This window comes from Pelobates fuscus, chromosome 7 (assembly GCF_036172605.1).
Source record: "Pelobates fuscus isolate aPelFus1 chromosome 7, aPelFus1.pri, whole genome shotgun sequence".
NCBI lineage: Eukaryota > Metazoa > Chordata > Amphibia > Anura > Pelobatidae > Pelobates > Pelobates fuscus.
In genome coordinates, this window is record NC_086323.1 from 205,224,343 (window position 1) to 205,233,200 (window position 8,858).

The following is an 8,858-nucleotide window of genomic DNA, read 5'->3' on the forward strand; positions in this document are numbered from 1 at the left end:
CGGGGCAGGAGCAAGTGGGAGGGTAGGGGTACAGGCGGAGAGAGAGCGTAGAGAAGGAATGGCGGATGAAAGAGATGGATTAGAGAGGGAAGATAGTGTAGGAATGGATGAGGGTGATGACAGTTGTAGGGATGATGGGGGAGAATAAGGATCCATCAGAATTCAGGACTGGGTAGACAGGGGCAATGACGGGGTGAGGGCTGGGAGGGTTAGGGGTGGGGACCATGGTCAGCTGAATGTCACTCATTGCTGACTGAACCTTGGGAGTGGACATCCCCTGGGCGCCATGACAGGGCGCTGGCTGAGGGAACCCCCCAGCAACATAATTATTGTGATATACATTCAAACCTTTGTGATCAATTTCTTCCTCAACCCATCCCTCTTGCTGAATAGCTCTTGCTACTCTGTACCAGGCTTCTGCTGTATGAATCAAATCATGGTCCGCTAGCTTGCCCTTCTTTTCTGTCAACAACCTACGCCAGCTCTCTGGCTGCAATCTGCCACATGAAGGTACAGCAATTCCACATACCTTAGCAATTTTTTCAACTTTCTTAATCATTTCTTCACCCTCTCTATCTTCTACCAAATCACATGCAAACCAGCCCTTACTGGGCTTATCTAACTTCTGTCCCATATCCTCTATATAAGGCGTCCCAGATATAGAGAAGGTAAGGAAAGAAATAATAGATGAATGTCTACAGTGCTCGACTGCTACGTAAGAGTGGGTTCCTACGTACGTCTTCCCAAAACATAGACTAGTCACTTATTCCGCCTACCCGAGGTAGCCACGGATTGGAGCGAGGTGAGAAGTGTGTGACCAATCACTTCTCTCACAAAGAGAGATAGGAGGGGAAAGTGTAAATAACACAGGAAGTGAAGTAAAAGCAAAAGTGAAAATAAAAGTACTGTATATACTCGAGTATAAGACGAGTTTTTCAGCACATTTTTTGTGCTGAAAAACCCCCACTCGTCTTATACTCGAGTCAGTTGTCTGTATTATGGCAATTTTCATTGCCATAATACAGACATGGACCGGGGGCTGTCAGGAAGCTGTAACTTACCTTCACAGCAGCTCCTGTCAGCTCCCTTCTCTCTTCTCCGGTGCGTGCAGCTCCCAGGTCAGCTTCCTCTGCAACTCTCGCGAGAGACGCGGGGTCAGAGCGTTGCCACGGGTTACCGTGGCAACGCTCCGCGCGGCCGCGAGAGTTGCAGAGGAAGCTGACCTGGGAGCTGCACGCACCGGAGAAGAGAGAAGGGAGCTGACAGGAGCTGCTGTGAAGGTAAGTTACAGCTTCCTGACAGCCCCCTCCTAGAGCCCCCCTCCCTGGCCAGCTAACAAGCAGGGAGGGGGGACGAAAAAATAAAAATATTAATAAGAAAACAAATAATAATAAGAAAAAAAAATTAAAATAATAACATAAAAATAATAATAGAAATAATAATAAAAAATTAAAAAAAATAGTTACCTAAAAAAAATAACATTAAAATAATAATTAAATAATAATTAATAAAATGCCCACCCCCACCAATGCTCTGCACTCACACACACACACACTGCACATACACACACTGCATTCATACACACACTGCACTGCATTCATTATAAACACACTGCATTCATACACACACTGCACTGCATTCATTATAAACACACTGCATTCATACACACTGCACTCACACACACTGCACTCATACATACACCCTGCACTCATACATACACACTGCACTCATATACACACTGCACTGCATTCATTATACACACACTGCATACACACTGCACTCATACACACACACTGCACTCATACACACACTGCACTGCATTCATACACACACACACACTGCACTCACACACACACACTGCACTCACACACACACTGCACTCACACACACACACACACACACACTGCACTCATATACACACTGCACTCATATACACATACTGCACTGCATTCATTATACACACACTGCATACAGAACAAAAAAAGGTTGCGCCTAAAATATACAGTAAAACATATAAGAGTGTATATAATAAATAATATAAAATAATACAATTTAATATAGAATATTAAATGAAATATAAATGGATAATTGGCAATAGTCCAGAGCACTTATCATAAGTCCATAATGGTAGATGCCGTGTATAAGAACAGGGATCCTGAGGCGTAAAATGGGGTGTGTCTTCACAAATGGGTACTTGCAATCCAGTGAGGTAATATGTGAAGAAAAAAAACAAGAGGAACTCCAATGGCACAGTATATAGATGAATAAAATGTTAAATAAAATAAAATAAAAGTAGTCTTACTCACACTTTTCAGAGCTAGAACCTAGCTCTGATATAACGCACGTGAAGTGGAATAATCCCCACTCAAGGATATGCGGCGTAATATTGATTGGCGAGTATCTGGCTCAGATTCAACGTCCAAGTTGGTATTATTCGACCCAGGGAGATAAAATAAAGTATATAGTGCTCTCTGTATAGTAATTAAAAGGTATAAAAAGAGAATAAATATACTACTCACAGTATATAGAGCAGGCTTGTACTGCTCAATGTAGGCGCTTGGGTGGTATCATCCCCACCTAAGGATTCTTTAGGCTTCTCGTCAGGTAGATAGTATATGTATAGTCCAGGGAAAAAGAAATCAAAATGGCTATAAAATGTTTTATGCCAAAGTATTTTCTTTATTGTAAAATAATCAAATTAATATCTAAACGCGTTTCGCCGCAAGGGCTTCTTCAAGTAGATAATAGTAAACACACTGCATACACACTGCACTCATACACACACACTGCACTCATACACACACACACTGCTCTCATACACACACACACTGCACTCATACACACACACACTGCATACACACTGCACTCATACACACACTGCACTGCATTCATTATATACACACTGCATTCATACACTCACACACACTGCACTCACACACACACACACACTGCACTCATACATACACACTGCACTCATACATACACACTGCACTGCATTCATTATACACACACTGCACTCATACACACACACTGCACTCAATTCATTATATACACACTGCACTCATACACACACTGCATACACACACACTGCATTCATATACACACTGCATTAATTATATACACACACTGTAAATAAATATTCAGTTAATATAATTTTTTTAGGATCTAATTTTATTTAGAAATGTACCAGTAGCTGCTGCATTTCCCACCCTAGTCTTATACTCGAGTCAATAAGTTTTCCCAGTTTTTTGGGGTAAAATTAGGGGCCTCGGCTTATATTCGGGTCGGCTTATACTCGAGTATATACGGTAGACACAGAGATTTGTGTGACAGTCAATAAAGACAATTTGCAATTTAAAACACAGTGCATGCATCACAGTTCAAATAAATTCAACAGTAATCCCTTTCCTTTACTCATGTGGCCAAAGCCACCTCCCTCAACCTCGTAGTGTCCCCGCTCGGGGAATGACTTCCGCAAGTCTCACTACCTGCGGCGACGGAAAACAGCAAACACCGGCCCGAATGCCGTACACCTCCCCCGGCATAGTGGTCCGCAACCACCTCTTCCCTCACTCTCGTAGTGCCCCTACGGACCCACCCGTAAGTCCCACTACCACGTGGTGATGGAGACAGCAATGCCTGCCCGAATCCACACGCCACAAAAATAAAACTGGAACACTGCCAGCATCAGCGCTCGAGGCGGAAGTGTCCCACCCTCTGCAAGCAGAGTAATGTGCACAATGAGGCTAGCTAAGCTGTCAAAGTGACACCATGAGCAGTGAGTCTACACTGACTTCCACAGGTTCCCCCTCCTCTTTTTCCTATCTGTCAGAGCCACTTGACACCTAAAAGAGGTAAACAGGCAATTGAGGATCCCCAGGAAGCAGTGAAACCACACAAACCTCCACAGATCCCCCCTTTTTCCTTACTGTCAAAGCCACTTGACACCTAAAAGGGGTAAACAGGCAATTACTCTCCCTAGGGGCTAAGTTAAACAAAAACCACTATAGACACACCCAGGCAGCAGATAGTCATATAAAAATATGCAGGTAAAGAAAAATGGGTATTAACAAGGCTCGGGGCAAGTTATTACCTGACTTTGATGTCCTCTCGGTAGCAGTCACAGACACTGATTTGGGCGCCAAAATGTGCTAGATTCTTTTTATGCAAACCAATAAGTTTGAATGACTATCTGTTCCTGTCCGAATTAAAAATAATTAAGTTGCGTGCACGCTGAAGTAAGTTCACACTGAGACACAGGGTTCAGTTTTGATGAAAGAACTTCGAGAAAATGTAATGGCATCTGGTTAAAAAGCGGGTACGAAGACCCTTATAAAGGCAATATTACATCATTATAGAATATCAAGACAACAACAAATAAACATCATTAATTGGGTTAGGTGTTAAGTGGTTATGTCAATACCCTCCCATCAATATTATTAATTGGTCTGGGTGTTAAGTGGTTAGTTAAATGTCCTCCCATCGAGAGGTGGCGTCATCTTGGACACGGGTGTGGACTTGATGGCTCGGGCACCATTTTGCTAGCACGAGGGAACTTTGTCGGCCATTTTGAATGGTTAATACTGTTATATCCAAGGTTATGTTCAAGGCTTTTAGTGAATAGACATTTTATTAGTACAATTCTCATGATCTAACTATGGCATACAATGTTTCATACTACAGGAACTTGACTATTCCGGTGCTACTCATTTCCTTCTAGAAAAGCATTCTCTTTCTAATATTCTAAATACTGTTAGGAAAATCAATCATTTAACTGTTTGGTGGGAATTTTAATAAGGATTTTAATAATTCTATAACAATGTCACAGCACAACGGGAATCTAACAGGGGAAGAGGTGAAAGTCATCCTCCTCCTCCCACAACCATGCCATGTCTGCCAAGTGATCCAATGTAGGGGGAACAGTCTCTATTCTGGTCTGTGCCATTGTGATTTATGCCCCCCACCCACCGCGCAGGGGAGGGGGCCGGGGGGGGGACAGTAGGTCCCCCACCTTATCCTTATTTACTGAATATTCCACTGTATAACAATGTTTGGCATTTAGTGAATATTCCCTATTCTGCTCTGTGTCAGTGTGTATCAGGGTCTCTGAGGACAGGTGTCAATCCAAATCTGCCAAGTGACCCTTTGTAGGGGGAACAGTCCCTATTCTGCTCTGTCAGTGTGTATCAGGGTCTCTGAGGACAGGTGTCAATCCATATCTGCCAAGTGACCCTATGTAGGGGGAACAGTCTCTATTCTGCTCTGTGTCAGTGTGTATCATGGTCTCTGAGGACAGGTGTCAATCCATATCTGCCAAGTGACCCTATGTAGGGGGAACAGTCTCTATTCTGCTCTGTGTCAGTGTGTATCAGGGATCCTTAGGATAGGTGTCAATCCATATCTGCCAAGTGACCCTATGTAGGAGGAACAGTCCATATTCTGCTCTGTGCCAGTGTGTATCAGGGATCCTTAGGATAGGTGTCAATCCATATCTGCCAAGTGACCCCATGTAGGGGGAACAGTCTCTATTCTGCTCTGTGTCAGTGTGTATCATGGTCTCTGAGGACAGGTGTCAATCCATATCTGCCAAGTGACCCCTTGTAGGGGGAACAGTCCCTATTCTGCTCTGTGTGAGGAGGAGGAACGGGAAATGAGTAGCTCGGCATCCAACCTTGTGAAAATGGGGTCTTTCATGCTGTCATGCCTGTTGAGGAACCCTCGTATAAAAAGGCTGAAGGAGAACGACCTGTGCTGGGTGTCCATGCTACTAGACCCCCGGTATAAGCAGACAGTGGCGGAAATGTTACCGAATTACAAGTCGGAAAGGATGCAGCATTTGCAAAATAAATTAAAAAGTATGCTTTACACAGCGTATAAGGGTGATGTCACAGCACAACGGGAATCTAACAGGGGAAGAGGTGAAAGTCATTATCCTCCACCCATAACCACGCCATATCTGCCAAGTGACCCTATGTAGGGGGAACAGTCTCTATTCTGCTCTGTGTCCGTGTGCATCAGGGGCTCTGAGGACAGGTGTCAATCCATATGTCAAGGTGTCAATATGTCATATGTCCGGTGTCAATCCATATCCATTGTGATTTAGGAATGTTATGTGATTTCTGCTCTTTATGTATTAAAACCAGACTCTGCATCAACTGTGTAATTTTCCATGGGAGTTTTGCCATGGATCCCCCTCCGGCATGCCACAGTCCAGGTGTTAGTCCCCTTGAAACAACTTTTCCATCACTTTTGTGGCCAGAAACAGTCCCTGTGGGTTTTAAAATTCGCCTGCCCATTGAAGTCAATAGTGGTTCGCCCGGTTCGCGAACGTTTGCGGAAGTTCCCGTTCGCCCGGTTCGCGAACGTTTGCGGAAGTTCCCGTTCGCCGTTCGCGAACCGAAAATTTTGTGTTCGCGACATCACTATTTAGCACATATAATTAAATTGACGAAGCTTGGTCAAACTCACAATTTGATGAGCATTTATAAGTTTGCTCTAAACTGTATAGGCAGAGTAAATCATTCAGATGTACATGGATCAAAGCTAGGTCTCCCAGGAGGTGTTGATAGTCCTCAGTCAGGTAAATCAGGAACCAGGTAGCCAGGCACAGGTGAAAAAATGCATTTATTCTCAATAAAATATATTAAAAAAGCACAACGCGTTTCGACCTTATACACAAGGTCTTCCTCAGGTGCATACCATAAACAGTACCACAACATTCTTATTTCGCATGCATAATGAATAAAATTACATTGCAAAACATTAACAGCTGTGTGATTGATAGTCCATCCTCTTTTACCATATAAGGAATATTTCCGGTTGAAGTTAAGGTTTATTTGCCTCTTTCAAGATGTCTGCCGTGTCCTTATCGGCTATGGAGGTGCATATGACCTCCCAAAGATGGCCGCGCATCTTTGCCGTCTAGTTGAAATGAGCACTTCCGGTCTCGCCCGGCTCCAGTCACGTAACACAACTCTGGTCACGTGATTCAAAGGAAGGGGCGTGGGTACATGGTTCATTATACGGCCGTATAGAGAAGTACACATAAACACAGTGTTCCCATAGGAACGAAGTCCGTTTTTCATCCGGTTATTACAGGGATAGAAGAGGAGAAAATGACAATATTTAAATAGTAGAATCACATTATATAATTTAAAATTGTATTAAAATGATGGCAGAAATAAAAATACATTTAAAGCATAAAATATATGGGTAATTATTAAACCAGGGAAGAGAAAATATATAAGAGATATAGAGGACTTCTCTTAATGGACCAAATAGTATAAAATATAAGAATGATGTATCAGGAGATAATACTTTTAACCCTTACACCACATGCAGAGAAGGAGGTAAGACTAAATAGGATTAGGTATATTTCTAAAGCTAAAATGAGTAAAACCACACAAATAATAAGCTCTATGTATAAAAAATATATATATTACCAAAATAAACAGATAGGATGGGCTAAGAATATATAATTAAGACTACACAATAATTAACTACATAAATATTATAAAATATTCATTTTTTCACCTATGCCTGGCTACCTGGTTCCTGATTTACCTGACTGAGGACTATCAACACCTCCTGGGGGACCTAGCTTTGATACATGTACATCTGAATGATTTACTCTGCCTATACAGTTTAGAGCAAACTTATAAATGCTCATCAAATTGTGAGTTTGACCAAGCTTCGTCAATTTAATTATATGTGCTAAACGTATTACCCTATGTTTGGTCTTTTTACTCTTACAGAACTTAGGAAGGTCCTACAATTTTGTTGAGCTATATCCTATCTGCACAATCACCTGTTCTTGTTTTCTCGTTAATTTTCTGTACTTGGGAGATAATCTAATTGAAGAATTGTCGTTACGCAATTATCTTCCAAGTACAGAAAAGGAGTCTGGGAAATGTGTCTCTGTTCCCTGTCCCCACAAGGTCAACCAGGGGAAAACCCCTGGAATGTAATTAAAGAAACCCCTTGGACAGGGAATTGTATTAATGCCAGCTGTGGCTCAATAAAAAAACAGTTGACTCCCAAAGCTGTGTATCATTCAGTTGTTGGGGAATGGGAGTGGGATTGCCGCGCTATGTTTCTCTTGAATGCTGATTAAGTCTACAAGCGGACATATTGCAGTTAATACTTCTAGTCCACTACAATAACATTTGATTATAGTCTGTATTAACATGGAGGGTGGGGGAACTAGCTTTTCCCTTAGAATATCCAAGTTTATTGTGTCCTGGGATAAGAATAAAGGACCGTGGGGAATAATTAGCTCAACCTAATTTAATTCCTCTGTCTGGTCTCCTAACCCAATTCATATTCACATTGGTATTAATAATCTGTAAACACATTTCATGTGTGTGCTGCGGTTTTAATAAAAGCTGAAGCTAAGAAATAGTGATCCTATAAGTTGTCAGTCAGAAGCGTGTGTCTTGTTTCTTTGAGGAGGTCTTGGTTGGAATCCATGCAAACTTGAGTCATGCTAAGGAACCATAATAAAGATACCTGGTATTACCAGTGGAACAGACTAGTTAGTATAACAACCAGAACATATAACCACAATGTATCCCGGTTGCCGTTTAGTCTGCTACCAAGTAGAGCAGAGTTAGCGTTGCAGATTAGGCACCCCCGGATGATAGCATGGGGGTGCCACAATACCAATGCATCATATGTACATGGACTGCTACTATCACAGTTACTATTTAATAAAAATTCACAATACAAGACATTTGTAGCAGGGTAGTGGTATTATCCACGGTATCTCCGCTGGTAGACAGAATAAGCAGATCCAAAAATAGGCAAAAGGCAGGTAGCGTAGTTACAATCCCTTCCCTCCAAGAACTAGATGACACATA